Raw genomic sequence first — 27021 nt, forward strand, 5'->3', positions numbered from 1 at the left:
TGTGTAATTTAAGTTTTTTTTTTTTTTTATAACTTTTACAGGTGATTGAATTACTCAGATATGAAGATCATCTTCTAGGTTTTGTGTAAAAGGCCCCGGATATTTCAAGTGGCCATTTTGGAATTACAATGTTTTTGGATAATTTTGCCCCAGAAGTTTATTAAAATTGGCAAGAATCATCTCTGAAGTGAATTTAATAGTAGTGAACAGTTCTACAAGCTACTTAAAAAGAAACTCAGATATTTCTTCAGTGTTTTGGTTCAAACGGATTATATAACTGGTTAAAGTATTTCAGCTGGTGGTATTTTTTTTGCCTTCCCCCAACCCCTCCCCTGTTGGTGTTCTTCAGCCAAAACTGTAAGATATGTTTGATTTGTGTACTGAGTAGTTTCGGCAGTTTCAAATTACTGTTTAAATATTGCTGAAGTTTCATGGCAGTTTATTTTTACCTGTATTAAAAGTTCTAGGAATTTTTGACTTCAGCCCTATTCATGTCACAATGGGACAGGTTTTCTAAATGAAGACATTGAAAGAATACAGTTTTTTTCCTTTTATCTTTTATTTACATGGAAATTTAAGATGTTGCAGTTTCCCAGCAGCATGGTAGTATTGAGATAGCTATGTGTCTGTATATGCTGATGTTTAGGAATGCTCTTCAGATGTGAAATTTTCTTTTTGTTTTTGCTTTTTGGCTCATAAATTGGATATTTCATCTGGAGTGGATAAGTACAACAGTGTCAAGTACATGGAATAATAAAGAAGACTTTATAATCTTAAATCCAAGGAACTTGGCTAATTCTGGAGATAGCCATATGAAAACTTTAAAACAGAAGTATGGGTAGCTGACTTGAAATAACTCTATGTCAAATAGTCATAGGTTAAGTATCTTCAGAGAACTTGGATTTTATTTCAGAGGATACAAAATAAAACAAACTGGAAAACATAACAGAGAAAAACCCAACACCTTCCTGTGCGGTCCTGTTGGAATTTGTAAGTACTATGTGGTGAACAAATCAAATGATCGTTTGTAAAATGTAATGAGAGTCAAGTTTATCCTCTGTTATTCTTGGAAGCCTTTCAGTTTCTTGCAATAATATTGCTTGGTTTGAGATTCCTGGACAGTCCAAAAGCAACTTAAGTAAATTTAAATATAGAAAGAGTTAAGTTTTAAGAGTATTTTAGATCAGACCGTTCATTCTTTAAGTTTTTTTGCTCCTAAAGTAAACAAATCCATATGGCCATTCACCTTAGGCTTATGGATTCTTAGATTGGAAGGAAAAAACCCAACAAATTATTTCATGTTTGAAACAAATTATAGGGCTTGGTTTTTAATCTGGTATTTCACGAAATAGCTTCTAAGGCATAATCATCATAGAAATTGAGTTTTTGAAACAATTTGTTGAAGGGGTTTTATAATTCAAATTATTCCTTGAGATCTCAATTCCAAAAAGTCAGGTCATTATTAAACTGAGAACTGAGCAAGATGCATTAAGAGCTTTTAAAAAAACTTAAAAAATGAGTATGCTTTTTTTTCTCCTAGAAGGGTAGGCTTAAGTTTATAAACCATTTTTTAAAATTACTGAATATTAATTGCATAATAGAAATCTTTTTGGCAAATATCTTTTAATAATATTTGTATTTTTCAGCATCAAATGGTGATTTTAGTTACCAATAGTTACTATGTTTAGTTTTTCATTGACTCAGGCATTCACTAGTGTTTTTAAAAAATTCACTAGAATTTATTTTTTAAGCAATTACTGTTAATGAATATGTCAACATAGCCGAAATTAGAGTTTATTTCATTTAATTATCTAAGATAAAAGATTGTAATTTTTGAACACTTTACCGTGATGACCTTATAACTTATCTGTTGTTTGTTTTGAAAAAAACTTTTGCTATACTGTTGAATCCTGCTAGCTTATTTATAGCAGAAGAGGTGGTAGGGCCCACAAGAATGAATGTATATAGATATACATATATAACATTATTCTGATTCAAAATTGAGATTAGAGTTTAGTAAATCTGATAAAATAGGTTATTTGTGTTTTCTGTCAGAACTGTGTAGCACTTTTGAGTTTCCACGAATTTGATTTATATAAAAATGTGAGAACGTTCTCCCCTGCCCCTTGATTCAGGGATCTTGTATTTTATGTATTCTCAATTTAATGACTTTTCAAGTTGTCTAAGAGTATGTATTTTAAATGCGATAACGAAGTCATACTAGAAATGAGTGACCTTTATTCATAGAAAAGCACTGCATAACATTTATTATTTGTGATTATTTTTCTTTAAATTGCTCCTATTGGTGATGTTACCCCAAGCAGTCTAGTATCAAGATAAAGATTGCTTCAGAGACTAGGGTTTTTAACAATTAACTTTAATTCTTGAATATTTGTGAACTTTGCTTACAGTAATTGTTCAAAGACAGATTTACTTACTTGAACGTTTTGATAAATTATTTTATTTTCTTGGCATGAAATATATAGTAGCAGTAGTAATTGGAACAGTTACTGAGCTGCTGCTGCTTTCCCCACATAAGTACCTCTTTTTCTCTCTATCAACTCTTCTCCCATTTTTTCTTTTTTTCTCTTGTACCTTAAACTATAGGTCTAAAAATAACAAAGTGACTAACATTTATCGGTGATGATTGTGTCATATATTTTGTTGTGTACTTTACATGGTATAACTTAATTCTTATAATAATTCTCTGAGGGATGTACTATTATAGTTAACAGCAGTATTGCTGAGAAAATTAAAATTTAGGGAGATTGAGACTGGGAGAAAGTTAACTTGGTTAAGATTCAGGTTAGGTTTAAGTCTGGACCAAATCTCCAAGCCCCATACTCTTCTTAATCATTATGGCATACACTGCTTAGTGGATTTTACTTTGTTAACTCATTTTATTTGAGCAATGTCTTTGATATTTTTTTCCTTTCATATACTGCTTCTCTGGTTAGTATTACTACTGGAGCTTGGAGACAAGTTAAAGGACAAGAGAAACTATTATTGGTTTTGCTGTTAGTAGCTATTTGAGTGATAACTTTCGTTAGCTAAAAATTAAAATGTGATGTCAGGTTATGTTCGGATCTCATTCATTCAGCACCTCTTCGCAAAGGTATAAATGCATGTTACCTTTTCTTTTAAACAGATTACATGGATTTTTGTGTTTAAAGCTGTTGACACTTTAGAATTGAGGAAAAGAGGAATAGGAAAATAACAGTTATGGGAAATAAATAGGAGAAGAATAGGAGTGAGCAAACAAAATAAAATTTAGAGAGTTGCAGGAGAGGGTAATAAGGATGAGAACCTCTAGTCTGAAAGTAAAATTAGCACAAAAGGATAAAACCTAAACCCAGGCCAGATTGTCTTTGATCCAACCACCTATTGTTTAATTTCACTTAAAAATGTTAGGTAACAGTTTAGATCCAGGTGAGGGTAATAATGTAGAAAATGGTAATGGCCAGGAATTGGATTTTTGGATTAGGATTTTGAATTTCTAGAAAAGGGCCTGTGTGACCTTGTATATTCACCTAAGGTCTTTTGGCCTTAGTTCTTCATTAAACTGATGGAAATAATATATTTGAAGATTTTTTGTTAATTGTGAAGTGTAATGTAGATGTAAAGTTTTATTCTAATGTTATAAGATTTAACTTAATACATTTCATGTGTCAGGCCAGTATTGATCACAATCGCTGAAGTTATTTCTATCCCTTGTTTGCATTAATGGCATTACCTGCAAAACCGTATACTCCTGGCTTCACCATATACAGTTTAATTTATTCTAGCTTGGTCCTTGACTAAGTAAGTAACATTAACTCACCTTTTTGCTTTTAGCTTCATTCTCTTTCATAGTGTCTCCTGTGGCCAGAGAATCTGTCTAAAGTATAACTCTTGCTTTTGTTACTTTTAGCAGCCCTTAGGGTTCTGTCTTTGGCATATCTATGTAGAGTAGGTTACAAAGAGTAGTATTCCATCTCTTCCACACCGCCCCTTAACGTTTTGTGTGGGATTTGTAACATGAATTCTTTTTGGCTGCATGGGTGAGTGTGGGAGACAGTTTGAGAATTCTCTGAAATCGATAGTCTTAAAGGTGTTTTTATTTTCCTGGGGAGCAGGTCTATTACTTTCAGTAGTACCCTCGTGAGAAACAAAATATACATTTTTTTCCTTTCGGTTTTACCTGCTTGCTTTTTTTTTGTCAGCTGCCCCACCCAGCAGTTACAGGCTTTTGCTCCATATCCCTTCAGGTAATTGCTAGTTTCTGCATTGCTCAGTTTCTTGTTCTTGAGTCATCTTTCTGTTTACAGCTTGGTGAGTGTAATGTTTTTGGTGTTTCATTTTCTGCCCTTTAATTCAGTTTTCAGATTGTATTTTTTAAAACCATATTTAAGTTTCCCATACATATATTTATTTTTAACAAGAATAAGAGATTTAAAATCCTAGTTAAATAGATTGTGTTTCCTTTGAAATTTGGAACTTACAAATAGGTTTTTAAAAATTCTTAAAATGCAAAATTGTTAGGAATTGTTTTATCTTTAAATATGCATACCAGTAAAAGAAATTAGTTTGCTTTTCAGTGAACATAATATGTATTCTTCTAGTGAGTGAGTTTAAAAAATATATTTATTATCTCACATTGTTTCTGTGGGCCAAAAATATGGGAGCAGTTTAGAGTGATTCTGGTTTCCTCCAGGGCTTTCATAATAAAATCTCAAGACGTTGACCAGGACTGCAGTCATTTGAAGGTTTGACTGGAACTAAGAGGGTCTTCTAAGATGGTATACTTATTGGGCTGGAAGGTTGATGCTGGCTATTTTCTGGAGGACTCAGTTCCTTAACCATATGTGGATTTCTCTATTGAACTGCTTGCATTTCTTTATAATATGGCAGTTTGAGTTACACTTGCAGCTCCTAGAGCAAGTGATCTGGAAAAAAAAGTTAGAAGTGCAGTGACTTTTATGACCTATTCTCAGAAGTCAAATCTTTCACATTCTTTTCTCTAGAAGCAAGTTATTAATCTAGCCCGCAATCAAGGGGAGTGGAGTTGAGTTAGGCTCCACCTTTTGTCAAAAGAATTCGTGGACATATTAAATCCAGGAGGAAGGAGGTAATTCTAAATCAGTAGATGTCAGTGTAACTAGCCAAAGTTTTAACCCTACAAATAGGAAGTTGGACTATTGTAAGTTTAGGAAAAAAAGTGTGTTCTAAATTTAAATTAATTTAGAAGATTTAAATCCTTTTGTTTTTCTAGCCAATGTGGCGGGAAGGACTCCTTCCTACTCCCATACACAAACTAATCCAGCAGTGTATGAGGGAACTTTTTTTTATTGTGGTAAAATAAACATAAAATTTAATTGTTTTAGCCACTTTTGAGTGTACAGGTTATTGACATTGAGTACTTTCAGATCGTTTTGCAGTCATCACCACCATCCATCTCCAGAACTTTTTTCATCTTCCCAAACTGAAACTCTGTGTACCCAGTTAACATTAACTCCTCATTTTTCTCCCTTCTCAGCCCCTGGCAGTCACCTTTCTATGAATCTGACTACTCTAGGTACCTCATATGAGTGGGAGTGATGCATTATTTGTATTTTTGTGACTAGCTTATTTCACTTAGCATAATGTCCTCGAGATTCATGCATGTTGTAGCATGTGTCAGAATCACAATTTTCTTCCTTTATTTTAAGGAAATATAATCCATTGTATGTGTATACTGTATTTTGTTTATCCATTCATCTGTTGATGGACACTTGGATTGCTTCCACCTTTTGGCTATTGTGAATAGTGCTGCTGTGAACATGGGCGTACATATATCTGTTTGCATCCTTGCTTTTAATTCTTTTGGGTATATACCCAGGAGTGGAATTGCTGGATCATATAATTCTATTTAATTCTTTGAGGAAACACCATATTGTTTTCCATAGCGGCTCCACCAGTTTTTATTTCTATCAAGGGGTCCAATTTCTTCACATCTTTTCTAACATTTATTTCCCGTGTTTTTGATAATAGCCATCCTAATGGGTGTGAAATGGTATCTCGTGATTTCAGTTGCATGTCCCAAATGATTAGTGATGTCATTTCATGTGCTTATTGGCCATTTGTGTATCTTCTTTGGAGAAATGTTTATTCAAGTCCTTTGCTCATTTTTTAATCAGATTTTCATTGTTGAGTTGTAGTTCTTTATATTTTCTGGATAGTGACATTTATAATGAGTAGATTTTAATAACCAATATTTATTAATGCTTACCATGTACCAGGCAGTGTTCTAAGCCTTTTAAATATATTAACTAATCTTAATACACATTGTGCATAGGAAGGTGCTCTTGTCTTCCTGTTACAGATGAGAAAATGAAGGCAAGAGTTTTTAAGTCGCTTGCCAAGGTTACACAACCAGTAAGTATATTTCTGAACCCATGTATTGTGTCCAGAGCCTAGACTCCCAACCATTAGGGCTCATTGTTAGTTTCTAAGGTGATAATAGGAGGAAAGTAAAGTACTATTCTTTTCAGGAACTTAGAAAATAATTTATTTTATCCTTAGCAACTAAGTTTTATTTTCCTTACTGTAATATAGTTGTGACTTGCTTATAATATACCCTTCACATAGTTTGATGTCATTTAGGGATATTTTCCTTCTGGATCACTTCATACCTAATGTTTATATAGTATTCAGTTTAGAAAGTGCTTTTTCTAATTATCGTGTGAAATAAATGCTGTTTCCATTTAACAGGTTTAAGAAACTTACTCAGTCTGAGATTAAATAATTTACCCAAGGTCCTCAGTAAGTGGCAGAGCTGGAATTTGAATTTTGTTATCACTGTACTTCTGTTAGAGTTAACTTCCTTAATGTTCTAAGTATTAGAGCAGTGCTATCCAATAGAATTTTGTGAAATGGTGAGAGTGTTCTGTGTGTAAATGGTAATCACTAGCCATAAATTGTTATTGAGCATTGAAATGCAGCTAGTACAGCTGAGGAATTTAATTTTGGTTTAAATTTAAACAACATGGTTAGTAGCTTCCATAATTGACAGCACAGCTCTAGAGCAGTGGTATAGAATCTAGTCAGATTCATGTACCTTTTATAACAAGTACTTTTTAAAATCTCCTTTACTATCCTGAAATAAAATATCATGCCATGCACAATCACAATAATATACAATTGTAATAAAAAAGGTGAAAGACATTTGTAATGTATTTCAATATATAATAGCACAGGGGTGATCATTCTGGAAGATAACCACCCACACACAAATTTCTAAAATACCCTCTACAAGTCATTCACTCCCCCTTAAAAGAAACAAATGATCTATTATTTTTAAATGTCTGTCTTTTAAAGAAGAAGAGTGTTAATTAGAGCACTTTTCCTTTATTTTTCTAATATTTTCTGTCAGTGTAGTTGATTGGGCAATTAGCCAGCATTAAAGCTATCCTTTGGTGTAGTGATAATGATATTCCTAGGAATGATCAAAAGAAATCATTAGTTTCTCCCTACCATAAATTGAGAGTAAAACTAAACCAATTTAGATGACGTGAGTCAATCCTTAATATAGAGGAAAGCTTTAGGATAAATTTATTAATCCTCAGACTAGAGAAAATACATAGGGTCAAAGTAATATAAACATACCTTGTTTTATTGCACTATAGATGTTGCCCTTTTTTTTTGGAGGCAAAAAGATTATGACTTTTATTGCGATACTCACTTTATTGCAGTGGTCTAGAACTGAACCCTCATTACCTCCAAGGTTTGCCTGTATATGGGAAACACTGTTATTCCTCTAGTTTTATAATAGAAACAAACATTTTAGTAGTTTGTCTTTATAAATCAATACCTGCCTGCTAATTTTTACATGGGGTATTAACTCCTTTTTTAAATTAGGTTTATTGAGGTATGCATACAATAAATACTTTTTAGTGTACAGTTTGAAGATTTTTGACAAATCAATTGTATAACCCCACCACAGTGAGAATATAGAACATTTTCATCACCCCAGAAAGTTACCTTGTTGTCCTTATCATGTAGAGACTCTAGCCTATAAGCATCTGCATCATTTGTTACCTCCGTTTCTCTGAAACCTTGCTGTGTTCCTAGGCATTTGCCTTTCTCTAAACACAACAGGCATTTTTCTTCCTTTCATAGGGCCTTTAATGTTTGTTCCTCCTTCTATTTTTCCCTTGTTAGCTTACATTTTAGCTCAGATGTTACATTCTAAGTGACTTTCTCTAACCATTCTATGTAAAGTGGGCAACTCCCTTACATAACCCTTGAATTTCTCTGATTACTCTATTCTATTTATTTCTTTCAAAGCATAGTCTCTAATTATCTTTTTAGTCTCAAACTTTCCTGAGGGCAGGGACCTTGTCTCATATTGTTAAATTCTCAGTGCAGTTATTTGTAGAATAAAATAATTATTAACATGTGAGATAGCTGAACTCCCCCCTCCCCAATTGAGTATATGCAGTTGGTATTTTTATTATAGAATTGCTGTGTAACTGGGGACTAGGTGAAATTGTTAGGGGATTAGTTATAGCCAAGTTGATTTGTTGTTTTATCTGCCTAGACTTAAATTTGTTACATGAGCTTCTAGTCTGTTAGATTCAAGACTGGCTTTGTTTTTGTTCTTAGCTTTCTGAAGGGACTGTCTGATAAAGACTTATTATGATCCTTACCTTCACAATTTTTCTCCAGTTTTGAACTTGGAGAGATTGAAACCTAGTGAAATTGTTCTCTCCGGTTTAAAAAATTAAAACACACTTTAGGTTTTAAATATATGGGTGAATAGAATTTTAGGCTCATTTTGAGAAATCAGGAAGGCCATGACAGTTCATTTATATTAACTAATGTCTTTGAGGAAAAGCATAATTGTTTTATGTTTTCTCAAAGATACAAATGCAGATTTATGCCTATAGAGCTTTATTTTAGGTATTACAGATTTCCTTAGTGTGATCATCTTGTTCTGGTTCTTTGTAAGTGCATGTTACAAATCCCTTGCAAGGGGGCACATTTATGAAATTTCTAGAAGAATGCTAAACTTGAGGCTGTACAGCACGTAACATCAGGTGAGTGATGAAAGTAGTATTTCATGGAACACTAGTGACGTTAAACTACTTGAAGAATAGATTCACCTGATGAGAGGTTATAAGGACTTTTCCAATGCAAACTTAATTGCCCTAGTTTTTTCCTATAACTCAACTGGTAGTTTCATATTTTTCACATAAATTACTCTATGGTCTCTCATTAAAGTGAGTTCCTTTTATAGGAAATGGAGAAAAGTAAGTGAAAATGTTTCACCTTAGTTCTTTAAATTAGGACTTTCCATGGACTGAATTTGATAAGAGGATAAGAGTATATTTGGGAAAGCCAAGTTAGTGGAAAAACCAGTTGTGACTGTAGTGGTAGCTCAAACTACTTGTCTTTTACCTGTCTAGAAGATGGAGATATGTATTTTGTATAGTTTGATATAGCTCAAGACAGTGCCTGACAGGTAAGACTTACTCAGAACTAAGAAAATTACTTCAATACCTATGATTAAATCTAATATTCTGTGTCAGGTAAGATCTCTAAAGGATCCTGGGTTATTTACAGTATGTATATGTGTGTACTGTGGTTAAGAATTTTAGCTGCCACTCATTAGTACTGTGACCTTGGGAACTTCAATATGTGCTTCATATCTTTATAAAAACCTGTTTTTCTTGTTTTTAAGGAAAGATAATATCAACCTCCTGAGGATGTAGTGAGGACTAAATGAGGTAATAGTTGTAAAGCCCAAAGCAAATTGCCTAGCAAGTTGTTCTGTGTGTACTCAGTAGTATATTTATTTATTGTCTTCATAGCCTTATATCTTTAAAGTACTTGAATTTTCAAATCTTCTATTTCATATCAAGGGTCCTGTCTTTGTTAGTACTCTTCATGAACTGACTAGGGTTAGGCTCATTTCATAATGCATTCGTTAAAACTTGTTTGCTGCTCTTCAACCTAACTTGGCTTCAGAAAAAGATGGGTTATATTAAGAGTTTGAGGATTCAGGAAATGGTGAAGTTGAGTTAGACTAAAGAATATTTAAAATTATTTTTAATACATCCACTAGGTGCAAATTATAAAAAATACAAAGGTTTTTAGAGAAAAGTCACCCACTCACTCCTATTGCCCAGCAATGGATCTTGTATGAAGAAACCACTGTTTTTTTCCTTAGTATTTTTCGTGACCTTAGGTATACATAAACAGGTTATATATTTTTTTTCTTCATAATAGTAGTAGTAGCATGAGGTCCACTTTGCTCTGTAGCCTTTTTTACTTAAGGAAACGTCTTGGAAAGTTATTCCATACTAATACATGTAAAGCTACTCCATTCTTTTTATTGGTGGAATTATTGTCTATTTAACCAAACCTCTATTGATATACATTAATTTTTTTTTAAACTATTAGGAACAATGCTAGTGAATATCCTTGTATATATTCCTATAAGCGGAATTTCCAAGTGTAATTTTGAGTGCCGTGCCAAATTGCTCTTCAAATAGCTATATGAACTTAAATTTCCAGCACTAATGGGATATAAGACTTTTTTCTTAGACATTTTGCCTTGTTCTTTTGAATGAGAATAAAATATTTTCATGTGCAAGATCCTTTTCTGTGAACTCTGTTTATGTTCTTTCCCCATTTTTCTGTCGAGTTCTTTTTTTCTGCTGATTTGTAGGAGCATTTTATGTATGAAAGAAAGTCAGTTCTTTATAAGTGCTATGTGTGAATAGTATTCCCTTCCCTCCAGTATGTTGTTTCCTTTGACCTTGGTTATGAATTGTGAATTTTTCACATAGAACCCTATTTGTATTTATGTGTATACTTGAATATGTAAATGTATTTTTATTATTTTCATTGCGTCATACTGTATTTTTTTTAGCTTATAAAGATGTTTTACTTAATTTTGTTTATTTAAAGAAATGATTTAAAAAATTTTCCCCCTCTACCTCCGCCCGCGTGTCATGCTTTAGAAGGACCCTCCTTTCCCCTTCTGAGATCTTAAAACATTTTCCCATTTCTTCTCTAGTGACTTTGTGTTTTTCTCCTCTAAATCTTTGATCCGTTTGATGATTATTTTGAGTAAGCTTTGATTTAGGAGAGTTGTCCCAACTTTTCTCACTTACTAAATTTCTGTATATGATTGGGCCTACGGACTTTCTGTTCTCTTCCACTGATATTTCCTTTATTCATGTATTAATGCTATGATGTCTTAATCATTGTAGCTTTTAAAATGGAATTATATTAAATAAAGGGTGTTAAAAAGCCATTTAATCTGGAAATTAAGACACTGTATTTTTTCCCTGAAAGGGCCGAGAGCATTTCTTTATTTTAAGTTACCCTGCCCCCCCCAAAAAAAATACGACAAACTTTTTTGAGTAATTTCTCTAAAAATCTAAATTCTGTAGGACACTTAACCCATTTCTCCTTTGCTCTGAGAATACTCGCCAGGAGTGCTTGCGGCCAGGAGTGTTCACCCCAAGATAATTCACGGGTTGCAATCCTAATCTTACCCCCAAAGATTGCCACAAAATATCTCGCTTTTATTATTATTTTCTCATTGCTCTAGTATAGCGATAGTTTTGGAAACAGATGACATTCTGTTTTTAGTAGTGGTATTTCCATTTACAAAATGTAGTAATTCTCGATCACTGAAAATGTCAAATTCTAGAAAACGCAGCATTCCTGCGCATGATATTCTAAACTTCATTCTAAACAGTTGTTAGCAGAAGATTCATTTGATGAATCTGATTTATGTATACATTTCTGTTACATTAGGATTAGAGACAAGTTGTTTAGAAATAACTCCAAGAACAGTTTTTATATTCTATTTTCACATTGAAAACCAATCAGATTTGCTTTAGCTTCAGAGTGTATTTATGTAAAATTAAATTAACGCTGGCAGCAAGCTACAGTTTATTTTTCTAAATGAGAAATGGGTTAAACTGTTCCTGCTGAGGGAAGGACATTGTATTCTGAATGTTTAATTTACAATTTCCTGGTTCTAGAAAGTGGATTTGCTTTTGACAGGCAAATTATCAAGCCTGTTATTTTGTTGTAAATAGTTAGGAAAGTTATATTTTTTAAAAATGCACTGTGCCGTAATTTAGATGAAAAGACTGGAGTAAGACATAATTTGTATTACTTGAAACTCATTAGGAACTAGCTGTGACACCTTCTGCACAATCTCTTTAAAGTGTTTTAAATTTGTAAAATGGAGATTTAAATACCTTTTTTCTTAATTAGCATTAATTGAGATGTAAAGTGTTAACATGATATTTGCACAAATAAGAATTCTCTCTCCTTTCTGTATGTTTACTTTTGTCAATAATTTTGCATCTCTAGCTCTTTCAGCCCTCAAAGTCAAAATTTCTATTCTTTGCTAATAAGTCTAATCATGTGGAGTTTCAGCACAAAGTCACCAATTATTAATTTCATATCAGATTTACACTAATTTATTCTGGCGAATTTCACATTTTGATAATTTGAGGATAATCATTACCATTATTGCACCTTTTTTTTTTTTTTTAATCTGTAATTGCCACTACTGGTACCAGGAAAAATGAGTTAATCTCCCATCTTCCCTCCTTCCCTTAATTCCTCTTTGTTTCTTCGTTCCATAACAATATGTATTCTTGTGGAGAATATTGTTTAAAATGCTGGTTTGGAGTAGCCACTTTATAAATGTTTATTGATAATTATGTTATTTGGAAAATAAATACATCTGAAATGTTTTTTTGTTGGAAGCTTACTTGCATTTAATGGAATAGGATATATATAATGCCGAATCTTTTGATAAGTAACTAGTGGCAAAATTGGTTAAAATTTTTTTTATGCCTTTAATCTTTTTTTAAATTGTTTTTATATACCTTTGATCTTTAAAAATTATTGGTATGCTTTTAATCTTTTTCTCCCCAGTTTTTTGAGATGAGTTGACATCACTATAAGCTTTAAGGTTTACAGCATAATGGTTTGACTTACATATATTGTGAAACGATTACTACAGTAAGTTTAGTTAGCATTTATCATCCCATATAAGTAAAATAAAAGAAAGTAAAACAGTTTTTTCTTGTGACAAGAACTCTTAGGATTTACTTTATTAACTTTCACATATAACTGTATCATACAGCAGTGTTAACGTGTTGTGTTTACACCTTTAGTATTTGTCTTGTAACCGGAAGTTTGTACCTTTGATCTCTTTTTTAATAAGTTTTTTTTTTTAATGATTCCACATATAAGTGAGATCATATTGTATTTGTCTTTCTCTTTTTTCACCTAGCATAATACCCTCAAAGTCCATTCATGTTGCAAATGGCAGGATTTCCTCATTTTTGTATGACAGTAATATTGCACTATGTGAATGTGAACACACAATACAGTTTCTTTACCCATTTATCCATCAATGGAAGATTTTTAAAAGAATGATAGTTGCTTTATCACATTGAATTAAGTTTTGAATGCTTGACATTTAAAGTAGGATTTAAGTTCTAAGCTAGTCTTAATGTATATTTACCCTACAGTACCAAATAAATTAATACTGATACTTCCAATTCAAGTTCAGGACTCCAGGGTTTTTTATTTCTTCCTATCTTATATATGTATTTCCTGTCTCTAGTGCCTGGAACCTCATTTCTCAAGGACAGTTTGAACTGTTCCTTTTTTGTAATGGAACTCTTATGTTTAGATTTTCTCTATACTTGGGACTTTTTTTTTTTTTTGTATTTTACTTTTAGTTTCAGATATATAGTACTTTGGTTAGACATTTATAAAGTTTATGAAACGATCCCCAATTGCTCTTTCTCTCCTCTGGCTCGACACCTAGCCATTATATTACTGCGGACTGCGTTTCCTATGCTGTGCTCCCCATTCCCGTAACCATCTATTAACTACTAATTTGTACTTCTTTAACTCTTGACCCCATTCTTCTAGCCCTCCCAACCTCCCTTCCCTCTGGCCATCACCAGAATGTCCTCTATGTGAGTTTGTTTTGATTAGTTCTTTTTGTTCCTTAGATTCTGCATATAAGTGAAATCATATGGTATTTCTTTCTCTGTCTGACTTATTTCACTCAGCATAATACCTCTAGGTCCGTCCATGTCATTGTGAATGGTAGGATTTCATTTTTTTAATGGCTGAGTAGTATTTCATTGTATATCTGAACCATGACTTTATCCAGTTGTCTTTTGATGGGCATTTAGGTTGCTTCCATATCTTGGGATTTATAAATATTGCTGCCATGAACATAGGGATGCATAGTTTTCTTTGGATAAATACCCAGTGGTGCAATTGCTGAGTCAAAAGGTATACCCATTATTAACTTTTTGAGGAACCTCCAAACTGTTTTCCATAGTGGCTGTACCAATTTGCAATCCCACCAACAGTGTATGAGAGTTCCCTTTTCTCCCTTTGCATCTTCACCAACACTTGCTGTCTTTTGATTTATTGATGATAGCCATTCTGACAGGTGTGAAGTGATATCTCATTGTGGCTTTAATTTGCATTTCTCTGATGATTAGTGATCTTGAGCATCTTTTCATATGTCTATTGGCCATCTGTATTTCTTCTTTGGAGAAATAGCTATTTGGGTCTCCTGCCCATTTTTAAATTGGATTGTTTAGTTGTTGTTGTTGAGTTATATGAGTTCTTTATATATTTTGTATATTAATCTCTTATCAGATGTATCATAAGCAAATATCTTCTCCCATTCAGTCCATTGTCTTTTTCTTTTGTTGATTCCTTTGCTGTGCAAAAACTTTTTAGTTTGATGTAGTCCTATTTGTTTATTTTTTCTTTTGTTTCCCTTGCCCGAGGAGATATGTCTGAAAAGAAATTACTGTTAGCAATATCAGAGTTTATTGCCTATGTTTTCTTCTAGATGTATTATGGTTTCAGGTCTTATAAATCTTTAATTCATTTTGAGTCTATTCTTGTATACAGTGTAGGAAGGTTGTCCAGTTTAATGTGTTTATTTTTGCATGTATCTGTCCAATTTTCCCAACACCATTTATTGAAGAGACTGTCTTTACCCCATTGTATATTCTTGCTTCCTCTGTCATATATTAAATGAATGTGTAGGCATAGATTTACTCCTGGACTTTATTCTGTTACATTGATCAATGTATTTGATTTTATGACAATACCAGTTTTGATTACTGTAACCTTGTAGTGTAGATTGATATCAGGTAGTGTGACACCTCAAACTTTGTTCTTTCTCAAGGCTATTTGGAGTCTTTTATGGTTCCATATAAATTTTAGGATTATTTGTTCTAGTTCTCTGAAAAATGCTACTGGTATTTTGATAGGAATTGCATTGATTTTATAGGTTGCTTTGGGTAGTATGGCCATTTTAATGATGTTGATTCTTCCTACCAATGAGCACAGTATATGCTTCCATTTATTTGTATCTTCTTCAGTTTCTTTTTTCCATAACTTATAATTTTTCTGAAAACAGTTCTTTTGCTTCCTTGTTTAATTTGATTCCCAGGTATTTTATTGCTTTTGATGCAATTGTAAATGAGATTGTTTTCCTAATTTCTCTGATAGTTCATCATTGGTGTATAAAAATGCAACTGACTTCTGAATATTTTGTATCCCGCTGCTTTACTGAATTCATTGATCAATTCCAACAGTTTTTTTGGTGGAATCTTTAGGGTTCTGCAAGTAATGAAAGTTTTACTTCTTTTCCAATTTGGATACCTTTTATTTCTCTTTCTTGTCTGATTGCTGTGGCTAGGACTTCCAATACAGTGTTGAACAGGAGTGGTGAAAGTGGCTATCCTTGTCTTGTTCCTGATCTTAAGGAAAATGCTTTTAGCCTTCCTCATTTAGTATGATGTTAGCGGTAGGTTTGTCATATGGCCTTTATTTTGTTGAGGTGTGTTCCCTATGTTCCCAGTTTGCTGAGAGTTTTTATCATAAATAGACGCTAGATTTTGTCAAATGCTTTTTCTGCATCTATTGATACGATCATACGATTTTTATTTTTCAATTTGTTAATGTGTATCACAATTGATATTCAGCTATTGTACCAGCCTTGCATCTCGGGAATAAATCCAACTTGATCATAGTGTATGATATTTTTAATATATTGCTGAATTCAGTTTGCTAATATTTTGTTGAGAATTTTTACTTCAAAGGTAATGATTACCTTATAATAGTGAGTGAAGGAGCCATCCTTCTTTTATTTTTTGGAATGGTTTGAGAAGAATAGCTGTTAATTCTTGGAATGTTTGGTAAAAATCGCCTATGAAGCTGTGTGGTACAGGAATGGGTTTTTTTAGGGGGTGAGGGGGCATCGATTACCGATTCGATTTCATTGGTGGTAATCGGTCAGTTCAGATTTTCTGTTTCCTCTTGATTCAGTCTTGGGAGATTGTATATATCTGGAATGCATCCTTTTCTTTCAGATTTGCTGGTGTGTAATTACTCAGTGTTTTCTTATGATCCTTTGTATTTCTATGGAGTCTGTAGTTATTTTTCCTCTTTCTGATTTCTGACTTTGAGGCTTCTCTTTTTTCCTTGATGAGTTTGGTTAATGATTTATCAATTTTGTTTATCCTTTCAAAGAACCCCGCTCTTCGTTTTGTTAATCTTTTGTATTGTTTTTCTAGACTATTTCATTTATTTCTGCTCTGATCTTTATTATTTCCTTCCTTCTCACTTTGGAAATTGTTTGCTGTTCATTTTCTAGTTTTTTTAAGTGTAAGTTTAGATTGTTTATTTGAGCTTTTTCTTGTCTCTTGCGGTGGTAGGCCTGTATTGCTATGAATTTCCCTTTTAGGACTGCTTTTGCTCTGTCCCATAGATTTCTAGTCATATTTTCACTTTCATTTGTCTCTAGGTATCTTTGATTTCTTCCTTGATATCATTGTTAACCCATCCATTGTTTAGTGGCATGTTGTTTAGCCTCCATGTGCTTGTGTATTTTCTAGTTTTTTTCTTGTAATTCATTTCTAGTTTCATACCATTGTGATCGGAGAAGACGGATGATAGATTTCAGTCTTCTTAAATTTCTTGATACTTGTTTTATGTCCTGACATGTAGTCTGTCCTAGAAAATGTTCCATGTGCTCTTGAGAAGAATGTATATTTAGCCGCTTTGAGTGAAATGCTCTGAAAATGTCTATTAAATCCATCTGGTCTAGTGTTTCTTATAGGCCCATCGTTTCCTTGTTGGTTTTGTATGGAAGCTCTGTCCATTGGTGTCAATGGAGTGTTAAGGTCTCCTACTATGAGTGTATTACTATTGATCTCTCCTTTTATGTCAATCAGTAATTGCTTTATGTATGTTGGTGCTTTTATGTTGAGTATGTCTGTCTTTACTAGGGTTATGTCCTCTTGATATATTGATCCCTTTCTTTGTCTCTTATTGATACCTTTCTTTGTCTCTTATATAGCTTTTGTGTTAAATCCTATTTTGTGTGATGTAAGTATTGCTACCCTGGCTTTTTTTTCATTTCGAGTGAAATGTCTTTTTCCTTCTCTTTCAGTCTAAGTGTCAGTTGATCTGAAGTGGGTCTCTTGTAGACAGCATATGCAAGGGTCTTGTTTTGTTATCCATTCAGCTACTCTGTGTCTTTTGATTGGAGCATTTAATCCATTTACATTTAAAGTGATTATTGATAGGTACATAGTTACTGCTGTTTTGTTTGTTTTTTTCTTCCACCTTTTTTTCTTTTTTTTTTTTTTACAGAAGTCCATTTAATATTTCTTGTATTACTGGCTTGTTGATGATGAATTCCTTAAATTTTTCCCCGTCTGGGAAGCTCTTTATCTCATCTTCCATTTTAATTGAAAGCTTTGCATGATTTTTCCTAACTTCGAATATTTCTTGCCAGTCATACCGGGGACATTTTTAATGTTTTTCTAAAAGTTATCCATTTCTGTGTTTTCAGTTTCATTTACATACAGTTAAAAGTAGCTCATGATTTTAGATATTCTTTGTCATTAGTGATTTTCTATATTTGTATTAGTGGCTTCTTTATTTCTCTCACACCCCCACAGAGAGCAGTTTGGGGATTTATTTATATGTTTTCTTCTAATTTGTTAATTATTGGTTTTATGAATTCTTTTTTTTAGCTTATTTTGTTCATAAATTACATATAGAAGTTTTTGGTTTTTGATATCAGTTTTTAGTTCAGTTGAATGGTCAAATATATACTTATGTTTAGAGATTATTAAAGTTTTCCTTGTATCCTAAGATGGTCCTTCAAAAGAAGATACACTTTTCTGTATTTGAGGTTTTAGCATTTAATATATAACATTTGTTAATACTTGAGTATGATTGAAGTCTTCTGTATTAACTATTTTTTTCCGCTAGATTTGTGTTGGACCGAGAAAGGTGTATTCAAGTCTATTAGTATTTTCTTTTTTTCACCTGTATTTTCTGATTTATGAAAAGTGTATCACTGTCATTGGGTGCATAAATATTTGAAATTATCTCAGTTGTTAATCGTATATTTCAGTTGTAAAGTGTCTGTCTTTGTCTCCTTTAATGCTTTTTAATTTGAATGCTATCCTGTCAGTTCACTCACTGATGATTTTTTTCTGTATGATCTAATCCACTGTTAATCCTATTGAGAGTATGTTTAATTTCAGAGATTACATTTTTTTCTCTGGAAATTCTGTTTGGGTGTTTTATATCTTCTATTTCTTATGTTCATGTTTTTCCTTAAACATAGTTAGAATAGCCACTTTAGTGTACTTGTCTGCTAATTCCATCACGTCTGTCATTTCTGGATATTTTTCTCTAAACTGGTTTTTCTTGTTATTGGATGCTGAAAATTATGAATTTCATTTTGCTGAGTGCTAGATTTTGTTGTGGGACTTTGTTTTGAGGGACAGTTACTTGGAATTAATTGGATCCTTTAAAGAAAAAGTCTATGAGAGAAAATATGTATAAACAAAACATTCAATTTAGTGAAAGTACTGTAATGTTAAAATTGAATTGACTTCTATTTCTGGTTATGGTGGAATAATAGGAAACCAGATAACCAGGTTTTTACTCATCTTAGGAATCCAAAAAGCCAGACAAAATACGTGAAACAGGCTTTTAGACGTTGGATAACAGAGGTGGTGGTGAATCCTATAAATGTCCTAGCTCATTGCTTGAAGAAAATGAATAGGCCATAGATCAGGGATGGTGAATTTAAACAAAGCCTACTAGTCATTCTTAAAGTTTAAGAGACAGCTGAAAATTTGAGGTCAAAATAGGTAGAATTTGTGTGGTCAAATAATAGAGAACAAAGGGAGAACTCAGAAGAGCCTACTCAAGGCTTCGACTTAGGACTGACTTATGCATTTGTATGTGGGTGCTACTGAGGCTGGGGATAGAACTATCAGAAGAGAATAGGCAAAACAATTCCCAACATAAACATTGCGCCTTTAGAAAAGTTTCTGTTTCCATCAGCCAGTGTGGAAAGATCTCTGAATAGAGGGAAAATAGGCAAAGTCTTCAAAAGGATTTTCTCCAGTTAGTTGGACAAAATTAACCTTAGACTGACTACAAGCTTTTCTAACAGATTTTTGCCAGTCTGGTAGGTAAATAGTTTCGCTATTTTAATTTGTGTTTGTATTTATTTCTCTTGTTATGAGTATTTCTTTTCCTGTGTTATGAACAGTCCATATATTTAACTGACTAAAAAATGTTGGTTACTAGTCTTTTTCTTTTCTCTCAGTTTTAGGAATTGCCTATCTGAAAATGTATAGCATTCAAGATCCAAAATAATTTCCCTCAGGACTTTGATGGCTATTTTGTGCGTTGTTTTATAGTATGACATGATTAAGAAGTTTATGCAATTGATTTCTTTCCTTAATTGTGGGAGAGTGTTCTCTCTTCTCTCTAGAAGTTGCTCTTTATTCTTGGGGTTCTGGAAATTTTATTGCTTGGTTATTTCTTGAATTGTTTCCTTTGTGTTCATTGTTTTTGATTGTCTCTTGTATATTGTCACTTTCCTTCAAAGGTTTGAGATTATTAGTTCATATTTAAGAATAGGGTAATAAAAAGCTGTTTGGGAGTTTTGCATATGTAAGCAGTGCTTATTGAAAGGCTGTTTTGTTGAAGGACCCTGAAAAACCAAATGTCTTTGTGGTGCCAGTGACCATGTTAGTTCTTTTCTTAGAGATTCTACCTTTTTTTTTTTTAAGTGATTGCTGTTCTATTTATGTGCTTGTTTGTATATTTGTTCATTACTCACACCAAGCAGTTTTCCAATTTTTTCTAGACCCCAATGGGTGTCTTCTAATTTAATTCAGTTAGGATTTTCTGACATTATGGGAAATTTGCATAGAACCCTGTAGGTTAAAGCCTTAGTTCCATAGGACTGTCTCCCTCCCTCCACTTCAGATGCCAGTCTCAAATAGTGGATTCCTAGGTTATCCCCACTCCTGTCCCATTTGGCTGCAAATCGGAAATTCCTATGATCCCCTTATCCCCCGTTCAATAATTTGCTGTCATGGCTCACAGAACTGAGGGAAACACTACTTACTATTACCAGTCTATTGTAAAGGATGTTATAAAGAATAGGAACAGCCAGATGAAGAGTTACATTGGTTGAAGTCTGGGAAGGGCCCTATTGCAGAAGCTTCTGTTCCTGTGGAGTTCGGGGTGTACCATTACCTCAATTCTTAGACACATATATCAACCAGGAAGCTCTGAATTCTTTTAGGAGTTTTATGGAGGTCCTATTACTTAGGCACAAATGATTATATCATTAGCCATTGGCAGTTAACTCAAAGTTACCAAGCTAAGTTCTTGGGAACTCTTCCTGGTTTTCTGTTCAAAAAAAGTTTCATTTAAACGTTTTATTAATAGTAACACATACTCAAAAAGTGCATAAATTCTAAGTATATGGATTGATAAATTCTCACTAAGTGAACACACCTTGTTAACACTAGTTTTTGATATCTCCAAATCTTCCCTCTTTGTGTTCCCCTCATTTCCTGACTGAAATGTATTCATCTTTGGTTTTATACTCTCTTTTGCTCTCCACATCCAGGCCTCTACTATCATCCAGCTATAGATTGTTTTTCGGTGTCTATCTCTGTCTCTGTCCCCGCTCCCCCACCATCTGTCTCTCTCTGCCTTTTTTCGCTCCATGTTTATTGCTACTATGTCCCTATTCCTACTCTTTTTACTTCCATTCTTTAGAATTTTGAGTTTGGCTTTTATGTTGTTTTTAAAAAAATGAGAGAAACTTTTAAATTGAAATTAAACTCAATGGGAAACTCATAGTCTTTTTAAAAAATTTTCAGTAACAAAATTTGTGAAAACTTGTCATGAATCGATGGTGCTGGGAACCAAAGTTCTAGATTTTAATACCTTTTCCTTTCTAGTTGATTTACTGAATCTCCCCCACTCCCTTCATTTTAAAACAAGCTACCAGGTTTATTTTTTGAAAGCCAGTTTCCAGACATGTAATTGCAACTTTAAAACTTCTTTGAGTACTTTGCCTTCATATTAAGTTCTCTGATTTCGTAGTCTTGTGTGCTGTTAAAAGCCCTCTAGTTACCGTCCACAGATACTTTCTCTAGTTAGATTTAGATATACCTGGCGGTAATAAGTGATACCTTACTACCTGTTTGTTACTGGCTTGATATCTTGAGAATATAGAGATTAGATTCATTAGTTCAGATATATTTGTAACAGAATGGTTTAGTACTGTTTAGAAAGGAAGCCTCCAGTAGTTTTTAGAGAACTGTTAAAAAATATTCTATACTTTAAATTCTTAACACAAAGTGACTGGTTAAGGTTTTGTCTTGTTTTTCTAAGCTTTAGAATTATGTTACTGGCCAGGGTATGTTGGCAGACAGGGAGAAACAGTGATAAATTCCATTTCCTTTCTGTATCGGTTCTTGAGAGGGTAATTTCATTTTCTGCTTAATTAAAACAAAATATAAAGCATTTTGTGTCTTGTGCTAAATAAGTTTGAAAAAAGTTACAGAGGTTACCTTTGTATCTTAAGGGATGTTATAGTAGTAGTTTCTTGACAATTGATTTTAGTGTCTGATACCTTGATTTAAAAAAATTAAATTCTACGTTATATGATACATTGCCAATTGTAGTTCTTTTTAGTCTCACCGTACTCAGTGTTGATGTTCTAGTTGAGCTAAGCCATCTCTGGGATTTTATATAGTGTAACAGTGCTTTCTCTTACATATGACTTAAACTCGGTTAACCAACCACCTCTTGCTGCAAAGTTATTTTACTTGATGGTAAATAACTTAAAGATTTTTTTATATTAAAACATACATGAATACTTTGTAGTATACTGCAGAAATTTCATAAGTTTGTAAAATAAAATGGGACTTGAAGTTATTTTGGTTACTTTCTGAAAATATTTGGGGGGGCAAGAGAATGGGTTTGATAACTTTCAGTAATTTCTGTGCTAAGATTTGAGAGATAACTGGAAGTGAATGGAAGAGGTTGGTTTTTGAGACAGAAAGATCTGAGTTCATATTGCTCAGGTTCTGTCATTACTGGCTGCGTAGTTTAGGGCTAAATTGCTTATCTCTTGTAATTCTCTTTTCAGAGAACATATTTTAGCTGATTCCAGTATATCTTTTTTTTTTTTAAGTGTGTAAGTTTACTTCATTTGAACTCATAATATTGGCACTTTTCTCATGGTAAATACTTCAGATAAATAATTTGCTTATACTTCAACATTTCTGATGAAGGATTTGAGGCAGCAGCACCTTGTTTTACAATTATTTGTTAGCTCTGTTAGCTGATTACCTGTATTAGAGACAAGACTGCTGCTTGAGTTTTGTATCTTCAGTGTTTAACACTTTGTTTTGTCCACATTGGCTGTTCAGTAAATGAGTTGATTTGATTAAATTTTATCCTAATTAGCTCATTGTTTGCATTATAATCTAAATTAAAATTTACCTTTACCAACCCTTAAAAAAAGAGGATCCCATAAACTGACTTAGAAAAATTTCCAGATGACTTAACCTGCTTTCATGAGGAAAGAGAAGCTCAATGAAAAAATTTGTTTACATCATAGAGTAAGGCTTATGTGTTTTTGTAGTGAATTTTATATGACAAGTCAGTTCAGTATAATTTTTGAAGTTCTTCAGTTATATTTTATATATTGCACCTTTAATAGTCTAAAAACTTGGCAACTAAAAGCATCCTGTTTCTAGTAATGCTTTTTGTCTCCCCCCCAAAAATTCTTTTTGAGGGGTGAACATAGCAATTTTCATATGTAACAATTTAACAAATAATAAGTTCTTATAACATTCCTGTTCTATTTCTTATGAGGTTTTTTTTTTTTCATGTAAGTAAAGTATAGAAAGATTCTGAACAATTTAATAAGAGGTAAACTGAGGGGTCTAACAAAATTCCAGGTTACAGGAAGCAGTAAAATGAAAATTTTTAAAGGATGAAAATGCCTAATAACTCTAGATTTCTTGTGAAATTTATTAATGTTAATGTTATTTTATATTTGAGAAAGTCTAACCTATAATTTTAAATGAAGTTATAACAAAATATTGGACACTGTTTCACGACCAAATAGTCAAAGCAGCAGAATGTTTCGCTACCTTTAGAAGGCAACTAGTGTTGTAAAACATCCTAAGGCAAGGATTTTTTTTTCCTCTTGAATAATATTTATTACAGTATTTTCATCCTTTCCTGGTGATCATTCTCAAGAACTTACCTAAAAACACAATTCTAGGCCCTGATTAAGACCTGTTGAAACAATCTACAGAGGATGAGCCTCTTTTGCTTTTTTGGGGGAGGTCTGGAAAGCACTTAGCACTTAGTAAGACACCTACTAAATATTATTGTCAAATAAATATTAAAAGTTAAAATATCAAAAGTTAAAAATGTGACTTACAAAATACAGAATGGACACGTGTCACAGCCTGATGATTTTTAAAAAAATGATTGTCCTTGACTTTTACAACCTGACTTTTGAAGATTACTAGCCAGTTATTTTAGAATAACATCTCAAGTTGGCTTTTTAAATGTTTAGACAGGCTGTGCTGCTTCAGGTTATGCATCTTTGACTAGAATGTTACGGATGTGCAACGGTGCTGTGTTTTGCTTATTGCATACTATGATTTGGTACATAATTTCAATTTGTTATTGATGGCGTTTTCTTTGATGTATTGATTAAGCTTTTCCTAGGCTATATGCCAGGCTATTGCAAAACCGCAATAAGTATTTTTTTTCGGAGGTATTTATAAATTGTATAAATAACCTCTTCCTCAAAATTTTCAGAGTATACATTTTATATACATCTGAGTTCTTGGCATTTTATTCAAAGGCTTATAATGCAGCACTCTTACTATTTATTTTTATTGAGAAGAAAGTCATTCAATGAATTCACTATTTTAAAGTGTACAATTCAGCGGCATTTGGTACATTCACAGTGTGAAACCAACACCTCAAGTTCAAGAACAGTTTTCATCACTCCAGAAGAAAAATGTGTATTCATTTAGTAGTCACTTCCCATTGCTCCCTCCTAACATTTCCTGGCAACCATTAATCTGCTTATCCTCTCTGGATTTACCTATTCTGGAATTTTCATATAACTGGAATTGTACAATATGTAATCTTTGTGTCTGGCTTCTTCTACTTAGGATGTTTTTGAGGTTAATCCTCAAAACATATGTTAGTACTTCATCTTTTTTTCATTGAATGTATATATTACATTTTGTTTATTCATCTCTTGTTGGACAGTTTGGATGTTTCCACCTCTTGGCTATTGTGAATAGATCTGCTAGGAATATTGAAGTATGAGTATTTGAATACCTATTTCCAGTTCTTTTGAGGATGTGTGTATATGTGTGTCTCTGTGTGTGTAGTAATGGTATTGCTGGGTCATATGGTATGTGTTAAAGTTTTCGAGAAATTGTCAAGCTGCATAGTGCTTGAACCAATTTGCCTTCCCTACCAAAAATGTACAAGGGTATGAGTTTTTCCACATATTTGCCAACATTTGTTATTTAATTTCTTTTTCTTTTTAGATGAGGGATGTTTATCCAAGTCCTTTGCCATTTTCTAATTGGGTTGTTTGTCTTTTTGTTGTTGAGTTGTAAGAATTCTTCATATGTTGTGGATATACTAGACCTTATCAGGTATGATTTAGAAATATTTTTTCCCATTTTTTTCAGTTGTCTTTTCATTTTCTCGGTAATATCCTTTGCACAGAAGTTTTAAATTTTCATGAAGTTTGGTTTCTTTTCTATTGTTACTTAAGCTTTTGGTGTCATGTCTAAAAATGCATTATCAGATCCAAGGGTATGAAGCTTTAACTTTTTTTTTTTTCTTGATGATTTTTTAGTTTTAGCTTTTATAGTTAGGTCTTTGATCCATTTTTACATTTATTTCTGTGTATGTTATGAATAGGGCCCCAGTTGTTGCAGCACTTGTTTGAAAGACAGTTCTTTAACCCATAGAATGATCTTAGCACTCTCATTAAAAATCAGTTGGTCATGCATGTATGACTTTATTTCTGGACTCTCAGTTCTAGTCCATTGGTTTATATGTCTGGCCTTATGCCAGCTCAACACTGTTTTGATCTCTGTAGCTTTGTAGTAAGTTTTGAAATAGGGAAATGCGAATCCTGTAACTGTATTCTCCTTTTTGAGTATTGTTTTGGATATTTGGGGTCTCTTGTAGTTCCAAATGAATTTGAGAATGGATTTTCTGTTTCTGCAGAAAAGGTTGTTGGAATTTTAATGGGGATTATGTATGCTGAACCTGTTATATCGCTTTGGATATGTTGCTGTGTTAACATTAAGTTTCTCAATCCTTGAACATGGGATGTCTTTATATTTATTTGATCTTTTAAAATTTCAGTAATTTCTTTCAGTGTTTTGTAGTTTTTATTTAGTGAACCAGTTTTATAACACCTTGGTTAGATTTATTCTAGATATTTTATTGTTTTGGATGTTACTGTGAATAGAGTTGAATTTTTTAAATTTCACTTTTGGATTGTTATTGCTAATGTATAGAAATACAACTGAGTTTTCTGTGTTGATCTTTTATTCTTTAATGTTGCAGAATTTATTAACTCTAATAGTTTTTTTAATGGATTCTTTAGGATTTTCTGTGTGTAAGATCATGCCATTTTGTGAATAAGTATAATTGTACTTATTCACCTTTCTAGTTTGGATGTCTTTTATTTCTTGTCTAATTGCTCTGGCTAGAACTTTCAATACAATGTTGAATAGAAGTGGTGAAAACAAGTATCTTTGTCTTATTTCTAATTTTAGGGCAAAAACTTTCAGTCTTTCACCATTGAGTATTATGTTAGCTGTGTTTTTTTTGTCATAGATGCTCTTTATCAGGTTAGGTTCCCTTCTAGTTTGTCAAATTTTTTTTTTATATATAATGAAAAAATGTTGTATTTTGTCAGATGCCTATTCTGCACCAGCTGAGATGATCATATAGTATTTTTCCTTCATTTTAGTGTTTTACGATTGATGTTTTAGATGTTTTACATCACTAGTTGCCTCTATAGCTGCTTTCAAGATTTTTCTTGTGTTTGGCTTTGACAGTTTGATTATAAAGTCTGTGTTTGAATCTTCTTGTGTTTACTTTTCTTGGGGTTTGGTTAGCTTCTTGGATACAATATTTATGTCTTTATCTAATTTAATGTTTAGCAATTATTTCTTTAGATAACTTACAGCATTTTTTCTCTTTTCTTCTGGAACTTCTGTTATGTGTATATGTTGGTATGCTTGAAGGTGTCTTGTAGATATTTTCAGCTCTTTTGAGGGTTTTTTTTTCCTTCCTGTTTCTCAGACTGATAATTTTAAGTGACCTATTCTCAAATTATTTGATTCTTCCACTGGCTTAAATCTGCTATTGAAGCTGTCTAGTGAAGTTTTCATTTTAGTTATTGTACTCTTTGGCTCCAGATTTTCTCTCTCTCTCTCTCTCTCTCTTTGTAATTCTTATCTCTTTATTGGCGTTCTATTTGTTGAGACATTATTCTCCCGGTTTCCTTTAGCTCTTTGTATTTAAGACAACTGATGTCTGTGCTTCATCAGGAACAGT

The 27021-nt window shown here is 32.7% G+C and overlaps 1 protein-coding gene across 3 annotated transcripts in view; it reads left to right on the top strand.

Annotated features, from left to right (window-relative positions):
* The window catches only part of GPBP1 (GC-rich promoter binding protein 1), a 70789-nt gene that overhangs the window by 1524 nt on the left and 42244 nt on the right, over window positions 1-27021 (top strand). For all 3 annotated transcript variants that reach the window (XM_039869976.1, XM_039869978.1, XM_039869979.1), the window contains exon 2: window positions 42-990. The gene's annotated coding sequence lies outside the window, so the exon portion shown is untranslated. The remainder of the gene's footprint in view (window positions 1-41; window positions 991-27021) is intronic.

The sequence above is a fragment of the Pteropus medius genome, unplaced genomic scaffold, assembly GCF_902729225.1.
Source record: "Pteropus medius unplaced genomic scaffold, Ma_sr-lr_union100, whole genome shotgun sequence".
NCBI lineage: Eukaryota > Metazoa > Chordata > Mammalia > Chiroptera > Pteropodidae > Pteropus > Pteropus medius.